Source organism: Pseudorasbora parva, chromosome 7, assembly GCF_024679245.1.
Source record: "Pseudorasbora parva isolate DD20220531a chromosome 7, ASM2467924v1, whole genome shotgun sequence".
Taxonomy (NCBI): domain Eukaryota; kingdom Metazoa; phylum Chordata; class Actinopteri; order Cypriniformes; family Gobionidae; genus Pseudorasbora; species Pseudorasbora parva.
The window spans coordinates 23679926-23705687 of record NC_090178.1 but is presented as its reverse complement, the minus strand read 5'-3'; the positions used below and the strand labels follow the sequence as shown (position 1 = coordinate 23705687).

The following is a 25762-nucleotide window of genomic DNA, read 5'->3' as shown; positions in this document are numbered from 1 at the left end:
TGTTTATCAAGAGTAAAATTTAAGAGATATTTAACAGAGAACAAGAGAAATAGCAATTTAGTCATCTTTTATCAGAGGTGACTGTCAAAGTAATGTCCCTTATGTCAAAAGCTACTGTTCTTAGATAATACAAATCATGCAGTTAGCTAATATCATGTATTCATTTAGACAGAAACAATGATCTCATTAAAGCAATTATTACAAGTTGTGATCATAATGATTACAATATGTAGGAAATTTGGCAGTGGTGCGTGTTGATTCAGAGTTGGTGTCATCTGAAGTCCTCACAGGGGTTTCTGTCTTCTCTTCACAGGTGTTAAGGGCATCTGAAATCTTTGTAAGATGCTTGATTCAAACTGGAGCTGGCGTCTGCTTACCTCAGGATGGGCATCACAAGGTAGAGACAGAAAAACAAGTGTAAAATAATTATATTGCTGCCGATATTTCAGGCAAAAATAATCATGTTCATTTTATCTGATATAACTGGAGTGTAAGGCTATGAGGTGAATTATGTGAATGCTTAGTGAAAGATATCATCTGTAATCTAGAATTAAACTGGTGTGTCTGAGCCACAGAAAGGCTATTCCAGAGTTTAGGAGCCAAATACGAAAACACCCTCCCGCGTTTATTGGACTTGGATATTCTAAGTTATAAAGAGTGTGATGGATTGTAGGGTGATAGAAGATCAGTTAAATACACAGGAGCTAAACCATTCACGGCTTATAGGTCAGTAGCAATACTTTGTAATCGATACAAAACTTAATAGGTAACCAGTGTAAAGATGTTTAAGTCGGGGTTATATGATCATATTTTCTTGACCCCGTCAAGAATTCTAGAAGCTGCATTTTGGACTGACAGTAGCTTGTTTTTTGAGGATGCAGCATGCAGGACAACCACCTAATATAGCATTATAGCAGTCCAGTCTAGAGGTCATGAATGCATGAACTATCTTTTCTGCATCAGAAATATATATGTTGGAAGAAGGCCGATTTTCTAACTTTTGAAATGTGATTATCGAGAAGTTGCTGTCTGATATAACACCCAGGTATTTAACTGTAGAGGAAGTAACAGTACATCCGTCTGGATGCAAAGTGTATTCTAAGAGATTCTACAGATTTTTGGTCTAATAAATAATACATCCGTCTTAACCTGATTTAATAAAAGCAAATTTCTGGTAATCCACTATTTTATATCTTTAATACACTCTGTCAACTTGGATAATTTAGAGATTTCATCTAGTTGTGATGAAATGTATAACTGGCTATCATCCGCCTGAAATGGAAACTAATTCCATGTTTTCTAGTATTACCAAGAGGCCTAGAACAGAGCCTTGTGGCACTCCATAATTGACCGACATTAACTTGGATGATTCTACATTTAAAAAACTAAATGGTAATGATTAGATAGATATGATCTGAACTAACCTAATGCTAATTGTAATTTTGCAATCAAACTAATAGTATGTCATGATCCATAGTGTCAATGGTGTCAAACGCAGCACTTAGATCAAGTATTGAGCACTGAGGTGCAGCATTGGTTAGAAGCTTAAGTCCTGACTACAATTTTTCAAAGATAACTTTTTTGTGCTTAGCTGTGCTCTGTCTGCCCTCTCAGACAATGTACAAGGTCACAGCCGGAAGGTCAGATGTCAAAGCCAGGGAAATGTGACACGTACCTTCCCCCCAGCTCTTGACCAACGACCTCCTGTGTTGTGTCTGGTAGGCTGATATGTGTCTGTATTTAACCCCCCATGGGATTCCCATTATCATGTGCTGTTAACACACAGTCAAACTCTTCATCCTGTGTGAAATAACATTTAGACGCCTTCCAAAATATCACATACATTTGGGGAAAATTATGATAAATTTAACATATACACTACCATTCAAAAGTTTGTGGTTAGTAATTTTTTTAAAGCAAGTTAATACTTTTATTCAGCAAGGAGTCACAGTAAAGACATTTATAATATTACAAACATTTCGAATAAATGCTATTCCTTTTTCATTTTCATCAAAGAATCCTGTATTAAAATATAATAATAATAATAATGCATCACAAATGTTGTTAACATTGATATTAAGAAGAAGTATTTATTAAACAGCAAATCAGCAGTTAGTTCACTGGAGTCAAGTGTAAATAGGACATACATTAGGCTCAATAGTCCTTTTACTATCCATGATTGCCAAAGTGGTCCTTCTATATGCATATTTATATGATTATTTTAATAGTTTGGTGGTATCTTTAGAGATCAGATGGCAGATCACAGTAGCAATATGTCAAAATAAACCACTGTAATCACTTTTTTGTCTTTTGATTGGGGAAGTGTTATTCTGTTTTTTTCCCATTAATAAATCTTTAATCTACTAAAAATATAGAGTTGACTTCTAAAACCAGAAATAACATGTATTCGTCAATGCTTTACTCATTTGCCACAATAATTCAATGTCTTTAATTATCTTCATTTGCAGGCTTTTCTCAACAAATAGCCGACTGATATGCAGTTAAACACAATTCATAATTCAACATATGTAAAGTTTATATTTATATTTCCAATAATAAATGCTGTTCCTTTGAACTTATAATTTATACCAAAAAAAAATCTTGGAAAAAATATATATCAATGCATCCACAAAAATATTAAGCAGCGAAACTGTTTTCGATAATAAGAAATGTTTCTTCAGCGCCAAATCAGCATATTAGAAGGATTTCTGAACGATCATGTGACACTGAAGAATGAAGTAATGGCTGCTGTAATTTAGCTTTGCATAATGTTTCTGAGGGCATGCTTAAAGAGTTTATCAGATTTAGTACAATGCAAACCAATTTGTACCCGAAGTATAGGAAAGTAAACACACACGCACATGCACATTCACATAAATTTGGTTCTGACTCACCCCTTTAACAGAAAGTCAATAACAGCACAGGAATGATTAATCAGTGGCTCCATTGTCCAATTTCACCAATTCCCCCTCCTCTCTCACACACTCTTGGGCCCCTCTCATGGCATAGTATTGATCTGAATGCATTTGCCTTCCATTTATCCACTGAACACAAAGAACTGTGAACTCACCCGGTACTGTGCCCAAATCCATCTAGGGAGGGATCACTTGCTTGCCATAGACATGCATAAATAGGTTTAGGGTAAGTGTTAGTCAATGGAAATGTACTCTGCAACAGCTTTAGCCTCTTTTTCCCTGCTCTTTTTCCTGAATTAATTGACAACATCTCGCATGCTGTTGGTCATATGTTGTGAGGTCACATTATTTGGCAGCGTGATACAAAATTATACATTGCTGCACAGCAGCAGAGAAACATAAATTAGATAATAAAAGTCAATATTGAAGAATAAGACATTATTGTTCAGGAAATAGGAAAACTGTATATCCAGGAGTGGTGAGAGAAAAAATAAATACTTAAATGAGGCAATTGGTTGTGAGTTAAAGGGGCCAAATGCACAATATTTGATGCAGGAAAAGTGGCATTACAATCAAAAAATATACAAAAAAGTTTTGACAGTTATGCACTGTCTTTATGTAAAGTAAAATAAGCAAATAATGAAAATATGTGCATTGTGATGAATTTACTTATATACTTTTGATGTGTGCTGGATATGTTTATGTATATTTGCCATTTATTATTTTATGTCATATTTGCCATTTATTATTTTAAATATTATATTTACTACATTTATTTTGTTTATTTAGAGTCGTCATTCTCTTTACTCTCAGTGCTTTACAAAATGCTTGTCAATCATCCCACTTTGACATTTGTGTGTTGCTATTTGTCTGTGTGTTCCTATCTGAAAACCAGAAGAGGGATTTGAAAATAATTTGACGGACAGCCTGTTCAAAGCCCTCCCTGCCTTCCCTATCATTCTGGTTGCTGAGAGTCAGGTTGCCATGACACCAGACTGTTTTGTCTGCCCTTTGACCCCTTTAAGAGGTGCTTTGGTCAATCAGGCATTACCCGTGAGGGGCCAACCAAGGGGGGGAAGATGGAGCGACATTTCCTCTCGAAAAATGAGGTACAAAAGGTTCTATACATCCGTTGTATGCAGGGGTACCGGCACAGTTATGGGGAGGCACAGGAGCACACACACAAACAAAAGGCACAGATGAATGTATCCATGGCGCAGTTCTGCCTTGGGAAAAAAATGAAAGGATCTATGAGGTCCCTTGTGTATACGAGGCTTGTGCTCGTGATAAGAGGAGCTACCAGCAAATTTCAGATAAATGGTTAGTGGAAAGTTTAGAACTGGACATTTTAATTTTCAGAATGGCTGCTTAATTTGGCTTTTAGAGAAAATTAAAACACTTTTTTTTTTACTTGGCTTTCAAAAAATGATGTTAATTGATTAACATATGATGGGATAAAAAAAAATATATAATTCATTTGATTTAATAGTAAAAATGTATTATTATTTTTTAAATATGCACTGATGTTTAAAACATTTCTAACACTTTGATTTTAAAGGGATGATGAATTGAGAAATCAACTTTCCCTTGAGATTTTAATATATAATAGGTCATGGTAAGATAAGAATATCCAGTAAATTTCAGGGCTTAAAACTTAATTGTTAGTCAAAGAAAAGCTTTTATAGACACCAGGCCCAGAAAAAAATCATGTGCGCATCTTGACGTCATCTGTTGCGAAATACCGCCTCTACAGTGCGTCTAATTCAGTAGTCCTGCCCACCGACTCATGGAGCTGTTCGGATAACGCCAGCTAGCAGCAATAAACATGCCGAAGAAGATAGCAAGATATTGCGCTGTTCCTGGTGGTGGAAGAACACAGTCGCTGCATAAGCTTCTTTCGGATCCTAATATTAGGAATGTGTGATACTTCATTTATTTTTAATGAAGTTCCAGCTCACGTGGGGAAGACATGTACGCTTGTTTGCTTCATTTCACCGCCGAATCGTTTGTAAACATGTTTTAGATCTGGATTGGCAGACATATTGAGATTAAAACACAGTGCTGCGCCTTCTATATTGGATCCGACAGGTAGTGCAACACGCTTATGTGAGTAAAACGTCTTTTTATATGTGATAGTAGTCCCGGGGCTATGTGTTTTCCAGACAGGCTACCAAAACAGAAGCCCGTCGGCAGGCCGGTGAATTTCAGATAGTGAAGTACAGGTCCTTCTCAAAAAATTAGCATATGTGATAAAAGTTCATTATTTTCCATAATCTAATGATAAAAAATTTAACTTTCATATATTTTAGATTCATTGCACACCAATTGTAATATTTCAGGTCTTTTATTGTTTTAATACTGATGATTTTGGCATACAGCTCATGAAAACCCAAAATTCCTATCTCAAAAAATGTGCATATCATGAAAAGGTTCTCTAAACGAGCTATTAACCTAATCATCTGAATCAACTAATTAACTCTAAACACCTGCAAAAGATTCCTGAGGCTTTTAAAAACTCCCAGCCTGGTTCATTACTCAAAACCGCAATCATAGGTAAGACTGCCGAACCCGACCCTGTCCAGAAGGCCATCATTGACACCCTCAAGCGAGAGGGTAAGACACAGAAAGAAATTTCTGAACGAATAGGCTGTTCCCAGAGTGCTGTATCAAGACACCTCAGTGGGAAGTCTGTGTGAAGGAAAAAGTGTGGCAAAAAACGCTGCACAATGAGAAGAGGTGACCGGACCCTGAGGAAGATTGTGGAGAAGGACCGATTCCAGACCTTGGGGGACCTGAGGAAGCAGTGGAGTCTGGAGTAGAAACATTCAGAGCCACCGTGTACAGGCGTGTGCAGGAAATGGGCTACAGGTGCCGCATTTCTCCAGGTCAAGGCACTTTGGGCTACAGAGAAGCAGCACTGGACTGCTGCTCAGTGGTCCAAAGTATTTTTTCGGATGAAAGCAAATTTTTCATGTCATTCGGAAATCAAGACTGGGGAGAAGGAAATGCCAAAATGCCTGAAGTCCAGTGTCAAGTACCCACAGTCAGTGATGGTCTGGGGTGCCATGTCAGCTGCTGGTGTTGGTCCACTGTGTTTTATCAAGGGCAGGGTCAATGCAGCTAGCTATCAGGAGATTTTGGAGCACTTCATGCTTCCATCTGCTGAAAAGCTTTATGGAGATGAAGATTTAGTTTTTCAGCACGACCTGGCACCTGCTCACAGTGCCCAAACCACTGGTAAATGGTTTACTGACCATGGTATTACTGTGCTCAATTGGCCTGCCAACTCTTCTGACCTGAACCCCATAGAGAATCTGTGGTATATGTGAGAAAGTTGAGAGACGCAAGACCCAACACTCTGGATGAGCTTAAGGCCACTATCGAAGCATCCTGGGCCTCCATAACACCTCAGCAGTGCCACAGGCTGATCGCCTCCATGCCACGCCGCACTGAAGCAGACATTTTTGCAAAAGGATTCCTGACCAAGTATTGAGTGCATAACTGAACATAATTATTTGAAGGTTGACTTTTTTTTGCACTAAAAACACTTTTCTTTTATTGGTCGGATGAAATATGCATTTTTTTTAATAGATTTTTTTGGTTTTCATGAGCTGCTTGCCAAAATCATCAGTATTTAAACAATAAAAGACCTGAAATATTTCAGTTGGTGTGCAATGAATCTAAAATATATGAAAGTTTAATTTTTATCATTACATTATGGAAAATAATGTATATTTTATGTAAATAATGTAACTTTTATCACATATGCTAATTTTTTCAGAAGGACCTGTAATATTCCTTTCTTGATCTGGGTGTGTGTGCACGGTTCATGCTTATATCCACAGATCGGGCAGGTAATACAAGTAATACAAAAATAATATTTCAATCAATCACGGATGGATGAGAAATAAATCATTGTGTTTGGAAAAGACGTTTACGAGCCCTGTGATCGAGAAAATTATGCTTTCAAAACAATCCCTCATGTGAAATAAACTGACAGGGGAGATGAAGCTCATTAAATATGCAAATCTTATCCAATCCTAGCCGTGGGCGTTTACTTCTAAGTCTCCAGTGCGACATGCCCATCAAAACCCAGCGTTCAGTAGAGAGCCTCAAAACCAGTGTAGAAAATGGCATATTACTTATTAGTTATGATGTTTTGAATGTAAAAACCACACAATTAGGCCCTCAGACAACAGTATATATATATTTTTTAAAGCCAGTTCATGACACCTTTAAAATGTAATTAATTCCTTTCATCAAAGCAAAATTTTCTGCATCATTACTCCAGTCTTCAGTGTTACATGATCCTCCAGAAATTATTCTGATTTGCTGATTTGCTGCTCAAGAAACTTTTCTTATTATCAATGTTGAAAACAATTGAATATGCATTCAACAATTGAAAGTTCAAAAAGAACAGCACAAATTATTATAAGAAATGTAAATATTTTGTAATATTATAAACGTCTTTACTGTCACTTTTGATCATTGAATTATATTGACAAATGAGTAAAGCATTGACGAATAGATGTTATTTCTGGTTTTAGAAGTCAACTGTATATTATTAGTAGATTTCAGTTTTGGTGAAGATTTATTAATGAAGAAAAACTAATACTCCACCAACCAAAAGACAGAAAAAGTGATTACAGATTAAAGTGGTTTATTTTGACAAATTGCTACTGCAATCTGTAAAGATCTCTAAAGATACCACCAAACTATTAACATAATCATATAAATATGCGTATAAAAGGACCACTTTGGCAATCATGGATAGTAAAAGGACTATCAAGCATAATATAAGTCCTATTTACACTTGACTCCAGTGAACTAGGCCTGACAAGCCTTTGAAATTAATCCTCTCTAGCCAGAACTGCAGCATGCTTCCTACTCTCCTCTGAGAATTGTTGTGACTCGCTGTGAGTCCTCGTCAGGACTGATAAGATTAGCGTGGGTTCTGTTCTCACCCTAGGACACAAAGTATGTGGAACAGAATAACAGCTCATGGGAATTTATGTTGCTCTGTTTAATGGTGTTAGATACGTTATGCTTCAGACTATGAAATTGGCCTGGAACAGAGAATTTATTTGGTTTTCTCTCCCTGATAGCCGCATAAATGAAGATAATGGGTGATGAAAATGAACTTACTTTGATTTCTGACGGCTCCTTTCATTTCAGTTTTATTTCCGTCGTGAGCGTTGACCTGTATGTGACCTTTTTAATATGCCGTGTGCAGATAAGATTACTGCCAGGCAGGAGGGTGCATTTTTTTTGTTATGCAGATGAACACAGAAGCTTGTCAAAACAGACATAAAATATGAAATACATACCAGAGATCTGGGGCTGGAGTTTGTCTATATTTAAACACTTATGTGCATTCTTGGCATGATGTCACAATTATCTGGGTAAGATGATGCGTCAGGGGAAAACCCTGCATCTGGATTTTAAAGAGAGAGAGAGAGAAAGAGAGAGAAGAGAGAGAGAGCACATTCATGCAAACAAAAGGCAGAAAATAACTTCAAGCTGATGTTTTTCCATTAAAATCATTAATTCAGTCATTTTGAATTATAAAACAAAGTGGGATTGTTTTTAAAGAAAGACTAGCAACACATTCCACAAAAAATGTTACGGTATTTGTTTAGCGCTATTACTTTAATATATTTTAATGCGTTATGTTTTTATGTGATTGCAAAGCTAATTTTTCAGCATCATTGCTTCAGTCTTTAGTGTCACCTGACCCTTCAGAAATCATTCTGATATGCTGATTTGCTGCTCAGGAAACATTTATTATTATTATTATTATTATTATTATTATTATTATTATTATTATTATTATTATTATTATTTTCATCAATGTTGTGAAACTTTTTTTGTAAACTGTACTACAGTTTCTGTGGCCACTGTATGTACAATGCTATGTGTATATTTGTTATATCTTTTGAACACTCTTTTGTCTTTTCAGAAACTGGCACGCCTGACCTGAGATCCGCTCTTGTCCTCCTCCGGGACTTCAGGTGTTCACTCCTCATGCGACGTACAGCTCAAAGGAGACCAGCTGGTCCGTGATCAGGTAACCACACTTTTCTTTCCCACTATCATTCTCCACCCTTTGTTATCTATACCTACAGTGCTCACGCAATCAAGCGGAAACATCGAAACTTTAAACTGCTCTCAGCCTATTTTGTGGCAGCTCCAAATTGTTATTTAGTTATTGTTTATTATCAGTTCCTCTATGACAGTTGCGTGTTTCTCTGCTCATCTTCTTTAAAGAGGGTTTTTAAGTGCTTTTTCACTTTTTCAACTTTATTAGTCTGTAATGTTGATCAAAGTCTCATCCAAAGGGAGGTACTTTATTTAATAGAATACACTTTCACAAACTACAACGAAAAGTTGGACTACAATTTTTTTTTTTTAATTTTTGGTGAGCTTGCGAAGTCACAATGTTACTCTTTTAAATAATCTCCACCCATGGAATACACAAAGAACAGGAGAAGGCCTGGTTGAACTGCATTAGAGAAGACATTGGGCCCTATTTTAACGATCTGCGCGAGCGTTTGGTCTGAAGCGCATGGCCCTAGTGCATTTAGGGCATATCTAAATAAACCTTGTGTTAGTTTAACTATGGAAAAAGCGGTCTGTGCACCAGGCGCATGGTCCAAAAGGGTTGTATTTTGGGCGTAACATGCAATAAACCATCTTTATTGTCTTATCTTCCATTCCCTTTAAAAACCAGTTGCACTTGCACCATGGCTGATTTCTTATTTACATGGCGGAATATAGGCACCCGAATATTAAACTGACGAGTCAGTTTAAAAACGACTTATATTATGCCAACTTATATTGGCTATATAAGCACCCAATTTCTTTCATCATTACTGCAAATAGGCAATTCTGATCCATGCAAAGACTATCAATTATGACATGTAGGCATTTTTATCTTTACGTACACAATTATAATCTTTTACATTGTAATTCTTTTATTTTTATTATTTGGCATGTTTGTGTGCTGCGTGTCCCTATGTCTGCTATAAGTAGAGTGTACGCGTGTTGTGCACCCACCTATAGAAGCATTTTAATAACCATCCCTTTAAGTAACTCAAAACATCGACACTATTGACTTTAGACCAGATTTCAGTTGGTCAGTGGTGCAGTTTATTTTAGTTGCCTCAAAATAGCAACGCATCTGCGCAACAATGCGGCTGCACAACAATGCGCCTGAATGCCCCTAATTTTCAGACTAGAACGGCCATGGGCGAACCGATGGGCGTGAGTGCATTTGCTATTTAAAAAACGTGGACGTGAAAATAATAAAAGTAAAAAACACTTGCGTTGTGCCTGGCGTTGCATTGCGCTGGGTGTGAGATAGGACCCAATGTCTTTTTCCATCTCATTTCCAAAACTTTGTTTGACATTTGGTGTATAACTTTGTATCTAAAATGTATTTGCTAAAAAAAACTAAAAAAAACACACACACATACTGCTGTGAAATATCCAGTGAAATCTGTGTTTGTAAAGTCTGTGCATGAAATCCAATCTGCACGATCCTCTTGTTTGTTAACACCAGGCTTGAATTGGTTTGAAATTGACTCCATCTCTAATATTTACACACTAGGCCAGCTAACCGATCACAACAAATTTCGTATGTTCTGAAGAAGCGGCTTCATCGCACCCGGAAATAAACTGAGCGTTTGGACTGGGTAGAGAGGTGCTGTAAAATAATGTAAAATATGTGAAAAACATTTTTTTTTTGAATAATCAAGGGCATAATACGACCACTTTAACATCTTTCATATTTCTGCCGTGGTTTGTAGGTCTCCTTATGTCTCAGCTTTTATCATTGAAATATTTTTTTAACTACCACATTTGTGTGTTTCTTACATTAAACGGGAGAAGCAGCTTCATTTGATGTCAAGTTGCTTTGAATATTTCTGATTGTTCCTGAATATCATTGGCATTCCATTGTGCACTTACAATGCCAGCTGACCTTCAATATTTTGCAGCTGACCAGAGCTGTGTGTGTGTATCTCTCTGTTTTCTCAGTCCCAATAACATGCCTGGCATACACACTAACCCCTCTGACGTGATTGACAACTCTGCCCTAGCAACCGCTTGGCACGTTGCCGGGCTGCCCAGGGTTGCCATGGAATGTGTTCCCATAGCAACACGCTTAACCACTTTATTTGCCACCTTGAAATGTAGCGGAGGTTTTGCAAAGAGACAGAAAGGGATTACTGCTGAAATTTGCCCAGGAAGAAAATGTGTGGAAAGGTGATATGATTTTTGAGAATTGTATTTAGTTTTATATTTATTTTTAAAGTTTTTGAGGAGCTGTTCTGCTAGTGCCTAAGACAGGATTTTTTTGTTGTTGTTTTCAGGAGGCTAAGTAGATTTAACTAAATCTAATTTTGCCTTTATGGTGGAGAAAGAGCCCATATCTGGCTTACATTAGTCAAACAGTGCATACAGTATTAAAAAAAAACTCCATTTAAAGTCACAGAGATCAATATTAAACCCACTGCTTATATCATGGTTTATCATTTATTTTATCATGTTCAAGGGTACACACTAGGTGTTGAATGACTTCTGATTTTTAAAACCGACAGTTATTTGATGAAAGTCAAGTCCATGACAACTAAACACCGATGACGTCATTAATGAACAAATTATCCTGAACCTCAAACTGAGACTCGAACGCTTAAAGGGATAGTTCCCCCAAAAAGGAAAATTAGCCCATGATTGAGGTGTATATGACATTCTTCTTTCTGACGAATACAATCGAAGATGTATTAAAAAATGTCCTGGCTCTTCTAAGCTTTATAATAGCAGTAAATGAAGGAGGACATTTTTAAGCCCAAATAAATGCATCCATCCATCATAAAAGTACTCCACACGGCTCCAGGGGGTTAATAAGCCTAACTCAGCCCCGCCCACAGCCCCGCCCACAACATTTGAGCTTGGGTAGTTTGGTCTGGACTCGATCCATAGAGGAGTGATAGATGTGGGCTTTAGATGATGATGGACAGATGATCAACAGTAACGTAATCATGCACATCACCAAAGGCGCTTGGATTATATTTGTTCAAATTCTAAACGGAGAGCTTGTTTGTATATATGCATTCACCTTCACTATTTCTCTCTGAAATAATGATTAATGTTGTTAAGTAACTGTGTCTCCTTAAAATCTTTTTTTTCATAATAGTACATAATAGTCGCTTCAACCCGCGGACATAGAAAACAACCGGCAGAAAAAAACACGGACTTGGCAACACAGTGCAGTTGAGTTCTGTTGACATTTGACAACTAACGTTATGCGTCGCTTCTTTGCTCTGATTGGTTGTAGATCTATCCAATTGATGTCTTTCCTGGTTCGGCCCCATAATCACAGCCCAATGGAGCACAAAACACATTCATATTCTGACTAGAATTGAGTATGACCACGTCAGGCTAGTGTGTAGTACTTTTATGATGTAAACTTTTATAATAACTTCTGAAGCAAAGCAAAAGATGCGTTTGTGTAAGAAAAATATCCATATTTAAAACTTTAAGTTTTTTATGCCTCTCGCGGTTAAAAAAAATGGGGCTGGGCAACAAACTCAAGCTCCTGTTCTCTTATATCGAAATCCTCTGTCATTTCTTATTAAAAAAAATATTGTTTTAGACTTCTAATTTGTGACCACTGTTTTGTTTTGCTCTATCCTTTGTGCTTCCGTGTTCGTCGATACGTCATGCTTCAGGTCCGGGGTTACTGGAAGATGGTTATTTTAGTAAAATGTAGTCCTCCAATCACTGAATTATAAAGGTTGGAAAAACCAGGACATGTATCTCTGATTGTATTCGTCTGAAAGAAGAAAATCATATACACCTAGAATTGCTTGAGGGTGAGTAAATCATTGGGTAATTTTTTCATTCTTGGGTGAACTATCCCTTTAATATGACACAGTGCTGTCCACAAGGCTCCTACATAGCAGCTTATATTCATCAGTTATTTTATCTTTGGGTCGTAATTTATCACAGATTTCTGCTTGTTCTAAATCAGGTACCGATAAAGAAGCATCATGAAAATTACTTATGAATGTATTGGTGAGAAAGCTATTGCATGTGACTTAATTTCACCTTGCAGTGTCTCTCTGCTAATAGTGAAGCTGTGGGTTTTAGTTACTAAGAAGTATATGCTATAACTTTTCAGTTTCTAAGCTTTTTTATTGATAAATCACAGATCAGTGTTGACAGGACATTTCTGTGTGTGTGTGTGTGTGTGTGTGTGTGTGTGTGTGTGTGTGTGTGTGTGTGTGTTTGTGTGTGTGTGTGCATTCTGTGCACGTTACAATCAAGCAGCGGTGAAGGGCGATTAACTTAACGTGTACAATAAGCTTATAAAAACATACATTCACCCAATCAATTTTGAGCATCCAGATGGTATAATCAAACACATCTTGTAGAGGACTCTTGCACTGTGTATTTATTTATAATTTTAACTGTTTGGAAATGGAACATCAGAGTGGACTCATTTTCAAAGATTATTAAGTCGACTCGTCGTTTTAAGTTTTAACCTTGAATCACTCAGTTACACATTAACACTCTTTTAGACTTTCCTATTATCCAGTTTTGGGATTTATATGGAAACTGTCCATAAGGGTTTTGGAAAGGGTGAGTGAGAGTGCTGGGAAGAAAGGAAGAGATGCATGGAGAGATAATATTTAAAAAACTGTAGACTGGAAGAGAGGGGGTGTTATTAAAGCAGGAAAGCATCTTGCGAGCCAGACGTTGAGTTGACATCAATGGATGATTTGATTTTAAAAAAGAACAAGGGGGAGTGCAGAGGTCAACAGAGGAAGGGAAAATAAAGGGATTTGATAAATGAAGAAAGGCAGGGTTGTAGAATGAGAACCGGATGAGACGTAGGTGGTCCAAAAGTAGTGAGACAGAAAGAGGGACTCGGTGGGGGCAGAAATAGGGAGGCAACTTGATGACATTCATGGTGGCGGGAGAGGAAAGTAAAAAGGGCAAGAGTCTGGAGAACCAAATAATCTTCCTGGCAACATGCTAAAGGAGGCCCGAGTATTGCCATGGTAACGTACCACAGGATTGTCACAGGTTTTTGACGTGTCGCTCATCTTTTTTTATTCTGTGCAAAAATACAGATTCGTAGAGGTACATGCAGGGGTTGCCTGACATATTGTGCTAAGTGGAGCTTGTGTAGTTTGTCCCGCTTGCTGTGAACACGCACGCACGCACTCACTCACTCACTCACTCACACAAATAAATATTTTGAAGAGTGATGGTAACCAAACTGGGTTTTAGCATATGGACAATTTATTCTGAATATCTTCTCTTAGGTTTCATGGAAGAAAGAAAGTCATAGATGTTTTGGAATGACATGAAAATTATGGTAGAAATGATGACAAAATTTGTATGTTTGAGTGAACTGTCCCTTTAAAATACTTCCTCCTACCCCTCCTTAATATGCAGAGCTACCAGCTTGACAAAGCAACATTTTCTCAAAAAATGGTGTGAGTCTGAGGCGGGACTATATGATTATTATCCAATGGCATACAGGGAGAGTATGGAACACAAATTTGAAAACTTTTTTTTTCCCTATTATGTTCATATCGCTAGGGCCACCGAAATTCAGCGTTCACATCAATATATAACAGAGAAACCATGAACATATTCACTAATATAACTTAATCAGAAAATACATACATATGTTATTTTATCTTCTAATAGCTTGATTTAAATTTAGCTTGAAATGTTTTGCTTTAAAAACAATCCCACCTGGTTTATAAAAAAATAATTACTTAAAATAATATAAACTGATAAAATAAAAAATTATTACAATTAAATTGATTTTAATTTCAGCTATCTGAAGAACAAAAATTAACACATTCACATATAACACAGAGAGAGACCCACTCATACACAATTATTATCCTAAAATAAAATAATTTCTTGCTTCTTATAAAAGTGTAAATTAATCGAGCTAAGCCTGTTTTTTTAGCAATCATATCTGTAACTGCACAGAAGGTTATAAACTCATTAGTTGAACCTATACACTAATTAAACTAAAACCTCTTGGATGAATTCACAGCACTGCAAACAAATGTAGAGAACAAACACAAAGAAGCCAGGCTGTTGACAGAGCAGCTTATGCTAGTGTAGATAAACACATTTGCATTCCTTTGCATGCATGCCATCTGTGAAACGTGTGTAGTCGGCATGCAAAATGATACGGCTTTAACCTATGGAGCTCGTAGGCTTTTGGTGTCTCTGTGTGAAAATGAGAGGTCTCAGAGGAGTGCTACACCACTGCTTTCCTGCTGAATAAGCATTAACTTCTCTGTTAGCAGACAGACTCCTGCCTCTATATTGCCAGCACTGCAGAATCAGTCTAGACTGATGGAATACAAGCATGATTTACATAGCACTCTTCACATATATACACACACTTTTATGTGTTAAAGGGTATTGTAGGGATTTCGTAGAATTCCGTTGTCATTAAATAAAATTAATTAGCATTTTAAGTATATTTTATATAAGTTTATGAGGGGTTAATGATCATGATGATGATAAAAGAAAACATATTATCAGGGCAGCATAAATATTTTAGTAGTAGAGAGTGGGTGGTTTTACCAAACGAGGTCAGACTGTGTGCGTACAAGTGGATGTGTGTGCGCGTTTGTGTGTTTGCGTGTTTGCTTTGTGTATTATGAGAAGCCACTAATGAGCAGAGACAATGCTGGAGACAGGGCTGAGTCGGATGAGTGCGCAATATCACCAGCAGAGGGCAACAATGCCACAACAATGATTGTAAAGTGCTTTAGACGAGGGTTTTGTTAGCTAAATATGCAAGAGTTTGTTGATGGTACTCTTGGTATTTGTGTTGTCTGCCTACATGCATTAGTATGTGTTGTATACCTAAAAAATATTATTAAATAAATAAATATGATTTTTGTGATTTTTAATACAATAGCTTAAATAAATTGGGGGGGGGGGGGTGCTTTAAGTAAACCGAGTTTAAAAAAACAACAACAACAAAATAAATGTAATAAACAAAGGTACACTTAAGTAACTTTATTTTGTTGTTAATTTTTTTTGTCAATATATCATCAATCCAATGTGTTTTTGCCTGATTCCCCATGATAAGCCAATTATAAGCCATTTATATTTTAGACCCGACAGGATGGGTTTCTCATGAAATCGCATACATGTATCACTCAACATCATGTGTCGCTTCATATCCACAAGTTGTTCTGGTTAGCATGGTGTGGGAGTGGAATAGGTTAGTCATAACGAGTGAGAAGTGGAGCCCCTAAATCTTGAATTGACAGGGAAACCTGTTTTAAAAAAAAGCAGAACAGACAGAGGAGAGTCTGCTAGAAAAAAAGAGAACGCAACAAAGCTCGTAATGAAACCAGAATCCGCATTGTCTTGGCTTTTCAGGAAATGGCGAGAACTGAGGGATTTGAAATGTTAAATGTTGTAAAAGGAATGGGAAATGAGACTGATTGGTTTATTGCACGTTACACCCAACATACACCCATGGCTCGTTAAGAATCTAGGTACAACCCTTTTGGACCATGTGCCTGGCGTGCAGAGCGTTTTTACCAAAGTTAAACTAGCTAAAGTGGATTCTGATATGCCCTGAGTGCACCTGCGCCATGCATTCAGAACACTAAAATAGGGCCCATACATTGCCATACGTAGCTCTTTAACAGAGTTTATGTTAAAGCATTATTATCTATTGTTTCATTATTCACCCACATATTCACAGAGAGCCTAAGAACAACAAAAACAATGTTCTCCCACAAAATGCAGAAGTTTTTTTTTTTTTTTTTACATAGTGTCCCTTTAACCCTTAAATGCATAAATCTTTCACCTATTTACATAGTCGGGTCTTTAGCGAGCCAGATCTAGCCTATATTTAACATGGATGGATGTCTACCTGTCGCAATCATCTAAAACTCTTCTGATATTAGAGTAACAGTTACAGAAGAATAAAATAAAGCATATTTTGTTACCTTTTGGAGCTTGGAATTGTTCAGTTTGAGCAGATGCTGTCCTCACCAGAGCTCATTTGCCTGTACATTCAGCATCTCCAATTCTCAAAACTATAATTTTAACATCTTTAAAATCTATATTTTGATCGCTGACAGCTTCTACACCAGATCCACCATCACGTGACAGTGACACTAATATCTAATTGTGTTCAGTACTTGTTCTGCAGTAGCTAAATTGCTAAGTCATTTCAAGATTTGCTGATGATTCCTTCTATTATTTTGTCCCTGCGGTAACTATGAGTGAAACGTCACTACATCATTATGTATCAGATAAGGGTGACCCCGAATAGTCAAAGATTCATTGCATCAATATGTGGAGCCGGATACGACCACGCTGGGGCGCTGAGCTTCGCACCAGACGTGCCACGCCTTTAAAATTCGAATACGTTTTCAATGAGTGTACACACACCGGCGGCGGCATTCAAATCGTCAATGTTCATACTGATTTCACCCTGTGCTACAAGATACACCCATCATGCAGATCTTCTATCAGAAGTCGCTTCAAAATTGAGCTTGCGCGTATGTAATGTATATAATGTGCACATCTGTTGTGAGATACCTGAGATGTGGCACTGAGCTTAAGAATGTGCATGTAAATGCTCCGAAAGTGTTCTTTTCCTCTCTAGGAAGGTATTTTTTTAGGTTTATTTATCAAAATATTATTTTTATATACCTGTATGTGTGTGTATGTGTATATATATATATATATATATATATATATATATATATATATATATATATATATATATATATATATATATATGTGTGTGTGTGTGTGTGTGTGTGTGTGATGTTCTGTATTATAATCGCGGCTTTAAAATATTATGAGAAAACATTTCACGAATGTTTATCCACCACATTACCTTTTATTTAAACCTCAAGATCGTCTGTCAGTTGGTAGGCAGTTTTGCTCGCTTTATTAAAAGTTGTTCTGTGTGCAGTGTGTAAAGGAAAATAAAAATAGTTTTACCCTCCTGCTGACTAGTGTCGTGCCCCTCCAAAACCATTCACACACACACAGATGATTCAACTATCAGTTGACTATAGAAAGATTTGGCAATTCTGATTCGAATGTGTGAATCCTCAGTCGGGGACACCCCTAGTATCAGACATGGCTACCTTCTGGAATAAAGTTGAATTGCCCTTATTCAGTCATCACAATTTTAATTATTGTTGTGCAGAAGAAAAAAAAATACATGCACTGTTGGGTTGTTACAATTTGTACAAAAATGGATGGGAAAACCCCATAATTTTTTTCTTGTTATATTGCTTATAATAAATTGATTGAGGAATACAAAAAAAAAAAAGTTTATAAATAAATAAAGGATACGAAGGTTGATGTCTGACTTTAAATAATTAATGAGGAGGAGGGTAGTGAACGAAGTCCTGGGTCATATCACTAAAGACCCGAGGTATGTAAGGGTTAAAAGCAATTTTAATGTTTTCTTTGTGTGTGTGTCTTTTTTAGTGCTGTCAAGCGATTAATCATAAGCAAAATAAATTACTTTATTTTTATTGTTATTTATTAATAATATACACTCACCTAAAGGATTGTTAGAACACCTGTTCAATTTCTCATTAATGCAATTATCTAATCAACCAATCACATGGCAGTTGCTTCAATGCATTTAGAGGTGTGGTCCTGGTCAAGATAATCTCCTGAACTCCAAACTGAATGTCAGAATGGGAAAGAAAGGTGATTTAAGCAATTTTGAGTGTGGCATGGTTGTTGTTGCCAGACGGGCCGGTCTGAGTTTTTCTCAATCTGCTCAGTTACTGGGATTTTCATGCACAACCATTTCTAGGGTTTACAAAGAATGGTGTGAAAAGGGAAAAACATCCAGTATGCGGCAGTCCTGTGATGCTAGAGGTCAGAGGAGAATGGGCCGACTGATTCAAGCTAATAAAAGAGTAACTTTTACTGAAATAACCACTTGTTACAAACGAGGTATGCAGTAAAGCATTTGTGAAGCCACAACATGCACAACTTTGAGGCGAATGGGCTACAACAGCAGAAGATCCCACTGGGTACCACTCATCTCCACTAAAAATAGAAAAAAGAGGCTACAATTCTGCTCAAGCTCACCAAAATTTGACAGTTGAAGACTGAAAAAACATTGCCTGGTCTGATGAGTCTTGAATTCTGTGTAGACATTCAGATGGTAGAGTCAGAATTTGGCGTAAACAGAATGAGAGCATGGATCCATCATGCTTTGTTACCACTGTGCAGGCTGCTGGTGGTGGTGGTGGTGGTGGTGTAATTGTGTGGGGGATGCTTTCTTTGCACACATTTTTTGCCTCTTAGTACCAATTGGGCATCGCTTAAATGCCACGGCCTACCTGTGCATTGTTTCTGACCATGTCCATCACTTTATGACCACCATGTACCCATCCTCGGATGGCTACTTCCAGTAGGATAATGCACCATGTCACAAAGCTTGAATCATTTCAAATTGGTTTCTTGAACATGACAATGAGGTCACTACTAAAATGGCCCCAACAGTGACCAGATCTCAACCCAATAGAGCATCTTTGGGATGAAGTGGAACGGGACCTTCGTGCCCTGGACGTGCATCCCACAAATCTCCATCAACTGCAAGATGTTATCCTATCAATATGGGCCAACATTTCTAAAGAATGCTTTAAGCACCTTGTTGAGTCAATGCTATGTAGAATTAAGGCAGTTCTGAAAACCAAAGGGGTCAAACACATTATTAGTATGGTGTTCCTAATAATCCTTAGGTGAGTGTATGACTTTGTACTGTGCTTAATTATGTATACACTGCTCAGGCATAACATTTACTACCTTTCTAATATTCTGTTGGTCCCTTTTGCTGCCAAAACAGCCCTGACCTATCAAGGCATGGACTCCACTGGAGATGCTCTGACCCAGTCATCAAACCATCACAATTTTGATGCTCAAATCCTCTTGCCCATTTTTCTTGCTTCTAACAAATCAACTTTAAAGGACAAAATGTTCACTTGCTACCTAATATATCCCACCCACTAACAGTTGCCATGATGAAGAGATAAATCACTTAAGGTTATTCACTTTACCTGTTAGTGGTCATAATGGTATGTATATACTTACACATGGATGTATATATTTAAGGGGAAAAAACATGTATAAAATATTTACATACATAGAGTATACACATGTAAATATTTCTAATATATATGTGTGTGTGTGTGTGTGTGTGTGTGTGTGTGTATATTCAAATAATACACAGTACACACACAAATAATGTATAAATGCAAACTTGATTAATCGCGATTAATCGTTTGACAGCCCTACTTTTAAATTTTAACCCCTTGAATACGTCATATTTATTGTTTTATATAAGTTTTATCTGTCATATTTCCAGTGAGCATTTATGCTAATGGATTATGGTAATGGCAAAGATGGCAACAGAAAAAAATGCACCAGTTTTTCTGGCAACGGAGTAATAAGGTCCTCTGCAATCTCTTCTGGGCTTTTCAACAGAGAAGTATGTGGCTCTGCATGTGCGTTGCGGTGTGAGGTAGTTGGTTGTATGGTTTCGCATAATAAACAGCCCGGAGATAACTGTACAACCTTCTAGCTTTCCCTGCGGCTGCACGCTTACGGCTATCAGAACCCACCATGACGGCAGAAGCAGAATGGAATGAGCTCATGTGGACAGCCAGGAGCAAATATTCAGTTACAGCATGGTTATGTAGTGAATATGACTTTAAAGACCTGCTAGGGGTCCCAGATTGAGCATCAGGGATTCATACTCTTAAAATCTGGATGTAAACTAATTTGTAGGATGTTGAAAAAATGTAATACAATAAAACAGTGAGATCTAAAATGATTCAGAAATATTAAAGAATCTGCTCTATTTCTAGGTCGCTAATAAAATGTTCAAATTTGTGAGGTGAACTCATATACAGTCAGATGTTCTTCTGTTGAAGCTCAAGATAGTCTTTCAGTCACTGCCAAATAATGCAGGAGAACATGATCATTAGGTTTTACAAATTTGTTCATTTGCAATTTCAGCTTTTCATACAAATTGTTGTGCAGATAATATCATTTGTAATGAGGAAAAAGTTGTATGAAATACAAAACAGAAGCACTTTCCGTGGTCTTCGACTGGTGATGCGTAAATCTGCCTGTGGTCTATTACTGCATGCACCTACCAAAGCTTTTTTATTAAAATGAAACTTCAGAAGCAGGTACTTTAAAGCAGTTTGCATGTTGTGAAGTTATTTCTTTCAGGATTCACATTCATTTCTTGAGCAATTTGAGCTACAGTAGTTTGTCTGTTTGATCAGATCTCACGGGCCAGCCTTGCTCTCCACGTGGATCAATGAGCCTTGGCATTATTTGTCTGGTGGTGGTGGCTGATGAATGTAAAGGACACAAAAGAAGCAGCCCTTCATAGTCTGTATCATATTTCGATTAAAAAGCAATGCATTCATAAAAATACATTTTTCTCAAATCAGTGGTATGCAGTGTTGTGTATGTAGCAGCTTCATAGAAATGCTTAGAACATTTTGGTTTGGATTTATTGCCACTGGCATTCAAATTAGATAAAATATGTCTGATAGCTAAGACTTCTAGATCAAGTGTTTTTTAATTAAATGTTTATTAGATTACATATTTTACATCAGATGAATGATTTATTTGCTTTAATTCATTTTCTAAATTAACCAAGTAATTTCTAATTGAGGAATACTGATATGAAATTATGAGTGAGCATTTTTTTTTTCACTCTGAAACAGCAGAAACATTTAACAAAGCAAAAAGCTTTGTTTGTGTGTTTATTTGTTTGTGCCTCCTATCTCTGCATCACCATCCAAGTCACCCCCATCCTCCTCCTCCTCCCCATCTCCCCCTGTGTGTCTGGCTGGTGGCTCAGACAGCCAGCATCCGCATTGCGTTGTAGCTCTCTTTTACTCCCCCTCTGTCTCTCTCACTCTCTTTTTATTCTCTTTCTCCCTCACTCTGTCTCTTTCTTCTTCTTTCACCTATAAAAGAGCATGTATCAGCATATATCCTACTGGAGGTGTGCTGAGAGGTTGTTCTGTGGTCAGATGTCGATAGTTTCTGTTGTATATTGAGGATTCAGTGTTGAGTTCACACACCATAATGGTATGTGTTAAAATGATACGTTTCAGTGTCTGTTCTTCATTGCTGTGTGCCTGCGCCACAAACTGGACCAGTTCTTTCCTTATATTCTGCTTTACATTTCATGCCCTTCACCCACTTCCACCGCTCTATTACTTCAGCTCAGATCAGCTGCAATCAAATAATTGGCACTTTTTGTTACAGAATCTGAATTTTATGATACATGTGGTGTGTATGTACTTGTAAATGCTTGATTGTGCATTTATAACTGTGTGTGTGTGGTTGAGTGTGTTTGAATGGAGGAAACCAGGTTAAGTTGTCACACCAGGAAGTTGTCTTAGTGTATGTATGTCAGTATAAGATTTAAAATCCAGGTACTGAAATGTGTTTTTCCAGCTGTGGTTTTGTTGAGTTGGATTTCCCCCCAAAAAAAAGAAGTAATTTATTTGATTAGCTTCAGTATATTTAACCACACTCTTCATACTATTTAACTAAGGTACATTTTAAAGGGTTAATTCAACCAAAAAGGAAATTTATGTCATTAGTGACTCACCCGTAAGACCTCCGTTCATCTTCGGAACACACTTTACGATATTCTATATTTTAGTCCCAGAGCATATGCAGTCAATGCACACTTTACTGTCCATGTCCAGAAAGGTAATAAAAAACATCATCAGAGTAGTCCATATGTGACATCAGTTAGTTAATTAGAATTTCTTGAAGCATCGAAAATACATTTTGGTCCAAAAATATCAAAAACTGCGACTTTATTCAGCATTGTCTTCTCTTAAGTGTTCCTCAAATAAAGATTCAAACGGTCATGAATCAGTGAATCAATCAAAGATTCGGATCGCCAATGTCACGTAATTTTAGCAGTTTGGTAGCCTAGAAATCTAGACGCACCCTAGCGGCAGCAAATCTAATCTGCCCGCGAGTGTCGTCTAGCAGCTCTCAATACCCTTCTGAGCTGTATTCGCCAAACTCTTGCCGGGCCAATCACATCGTGTATAGAGTCGGTGGGCGGGGCCATAATGACGACGGCCGAGTTGCGTTTGCGTGCTTCTAGTAAACACAGAAACTGGCGAACGGCGGTTTTTCGAATCAGCTTTGACTGCAACTCTGGAACACTTGGAGTTGAGCTTTTCTCTGAGAATAGAACAAAGAATGGCACTGAAGTCATTATTAAAAAGGGAAGATGTGTTCGGAGTTTTGCCGACCGGATACGGCGGATGTTTAATCTATCAATGAGCTCTGCTTCACCTTGGTTACTCTGGTTGGTTGTGTATCGCGTGCAGAGTGAGTTTGAAAGACAACCGTTTATCCCGCCCCTCGGATTGAGCTGTCAATGGTGAGTTTCCAGACCAAACATCTTGATGTGGGTCTGGCTTGTCAGGCTAGCAGTTTGGCAGTTTGACACACGATCCAAACTGCTGAAATCACATGACATTAGCAATCGGAACGACATTAGGGTGAGTCATTAATGACATAAATTTCATTTTTGGGTGAACTAACTCTTTAACTGAAAGGTTGATCTGTGTTTTCAGCAAATTATATTATTTTAAATATCCAAATTTTTCTTTGTAACTGGTTATCTTATATTTTATACGTTTTATGCAATTAATTAATTCATAATTGTTTTTGACTATATTAAACTATGTGCTGATGAATGGCACTTTCTTTATTCATCACTTTTCATATATGCACTACCTTTCAAGAGTTTGGGTTTGGAAAAAAAAACTTTTATTCAGCAAGGACAGATTAAATAGATCAAAAGTGACTGTAAAGACATTTATAATGTTACAAAAGATTTGCACAGCTTCCACACACATTAAGCAGCATAACTGTTTTCAATATTGGTAATAATAATAAGTGTTTCTTGAGCATATTGGAATGATTTCTAAAGGATCACGTCACACTGAAAACTGGAGTAATGATGCAGAAATTCCAGCTTTGCCATCACATAAATAAATAACATTTTAAGAAAATACAATATTACTTTTTTAATGTATTTTTTTATCAGTTAAATTCAGCCTAAATCTCAGCATAAAATACTTCTTTCAAGAACATTTAAAAATCTTACCGAAACTTTTGCTGGTGTATATATAAACCTTTTCATATATAAACCTACTCTGAAAAATGATGTTACCTACCTAGCCCCACTCTTTCCTTGCCTTTCCTGCAGTATAATCATCCTCCTTCAACTTAAACCTGAGTGGAAATTTTCTTGACATTTGTGTGGTGACTAGAGGAAGCGGATGTCTTGCCACGTGATGAGCGGTTCAATTGAGAGTGACTTAGAACTGTGGCCATCCGGGCCCTGAAATGGGGAGACCTGCACCGAGCACGGTGACGTCATTCCTCTAGCAAGAACCTCAGCGCTTTGTCTTATTTTGCTCCCTTATTGCAGGCATGCAGTACACTGGACAGCATTGGAGCATCCGTAAAACAAGTAAGGGGAAAACATTAGAACGATGCATAGAAATGAACACAAAAGAAAAACAGATAAAGACAAGTTTTTGCAAATAACCCCTAGACTGCCTGCAGTCAACAACACTAATAACAGCTGTTACCATCCCTGTGTTGTGGAAATGGATTATTAAGCATTCCCTTTGAAAAAGCTACTGTAAAGCTAATGTACAGCCGATCCATGCTAGTGGGCCCTTTCATGTTCCAGCGCATCAATGTCTGAACGTCTTTATCCCAGATTGTACTAATAATGATGTCTGCAGCAGACATTTTGGCTCCAGAACAAGGGTCTTTCGTACCTGCTGGTTGCGATGGCAGGGAAAAGGTCTATCCCTTCCTATATCTTCCTCATTCCGATTTGTGCCTATCTTTGTCTTTGTTACTGTTCGCTCTCAAAGCAAAATGAGTAGCCACCCCCACTAACTGTACCAGCATGTCATAAATCATATTTAAACGCTACACCTCCACTGAGGCTGTGGGAATGGAGTGTGGCCGGCTAAAGAGGCCATGCGAGGACAATGCAGCATTTAGTCGTAGAATTGTGTTTTAAGCAGATGAAATTGCTTCTAACTTTTGATTTTTCCAGCCTGATGTGGTATGATTTTGCCATTATGCTCACATGCATAAGTGTGTATGTCTATAAGTGGGAGATTATACAATGTTTTAACACATATGCACCAATGCATTTCTGGGACACATGAACTGAATATAGTATTATTTTCCAAAGGATACCACATATTTATCGCATTTCACATTAAGTGTACATAAATACAGTCTTTGAAGATATTCTTTTTTTAAAGAGATAGTTAACCCAAAAATTACAACTGTCTTTTTTTTTTTTTTTTTTACCCACTCTCGTGTCGTTCCAAACCTGCTTGACCTGCTTGACATGCAAAAAATAGATATTTTGAAGCATGTTTTGTCTATGCATTGAAAGTCAGTGTTGTTGGGCCCTACAACATTGGACCCAATTGGCTTTGGCTCATTAAATGAACAAAATACATTTTTCTTTTCTTCAAGTATCTTTTATGTACCACATAAGAAAGAACGTCATACAGGTTTGGAAATGAGGACAGAATTGTAATTTTTTTTGCATGAACTCTCCTTCTAATGTCCATTTTAACCTGGCGTGAGTGGATTCAAACGCAGTGCTTTGGGTGCTGAAAAATGTATGTCGCACTGTGAACACGTTAGTGCACAGGTACATATAGCCGATTTGCTGTACTGATGTGGCCGTG

At 37.3% G+C, this 25762-nt stretch overlaps 1 protein-coding gene across 5 annotated transcripts in view; it reads left to right on the top strand.

Moving 5' to 3' along the window:
* spaca6 (sperm acrosome associated 6) overlaps positions 1 to 25762 on the top strand; it is a 52538-nt gene that overhangs the window by 8998 nt on the left and 17778 nt on the right. For 3 of the 5 annotated variants that reach the window (XM_067449671.1, XM_067449667.1, XM_067449668.1), the window contains 3 exons: positions 314 to 397; positions 1615 to 1718; positions 8875 to 8982. The gene's annotated coding sequence lies outside the window, so the exon portion shown is untranslated. The remainder of the gene's footprint in view (positions 1 to 313; positions 398 to 1614; positions 1719 to 8874; positions 8983 to 25762) is intronic. The other 2 variants (XM_067449669.1, XM_067449670.1) reach the window with 2 other exon arrangements.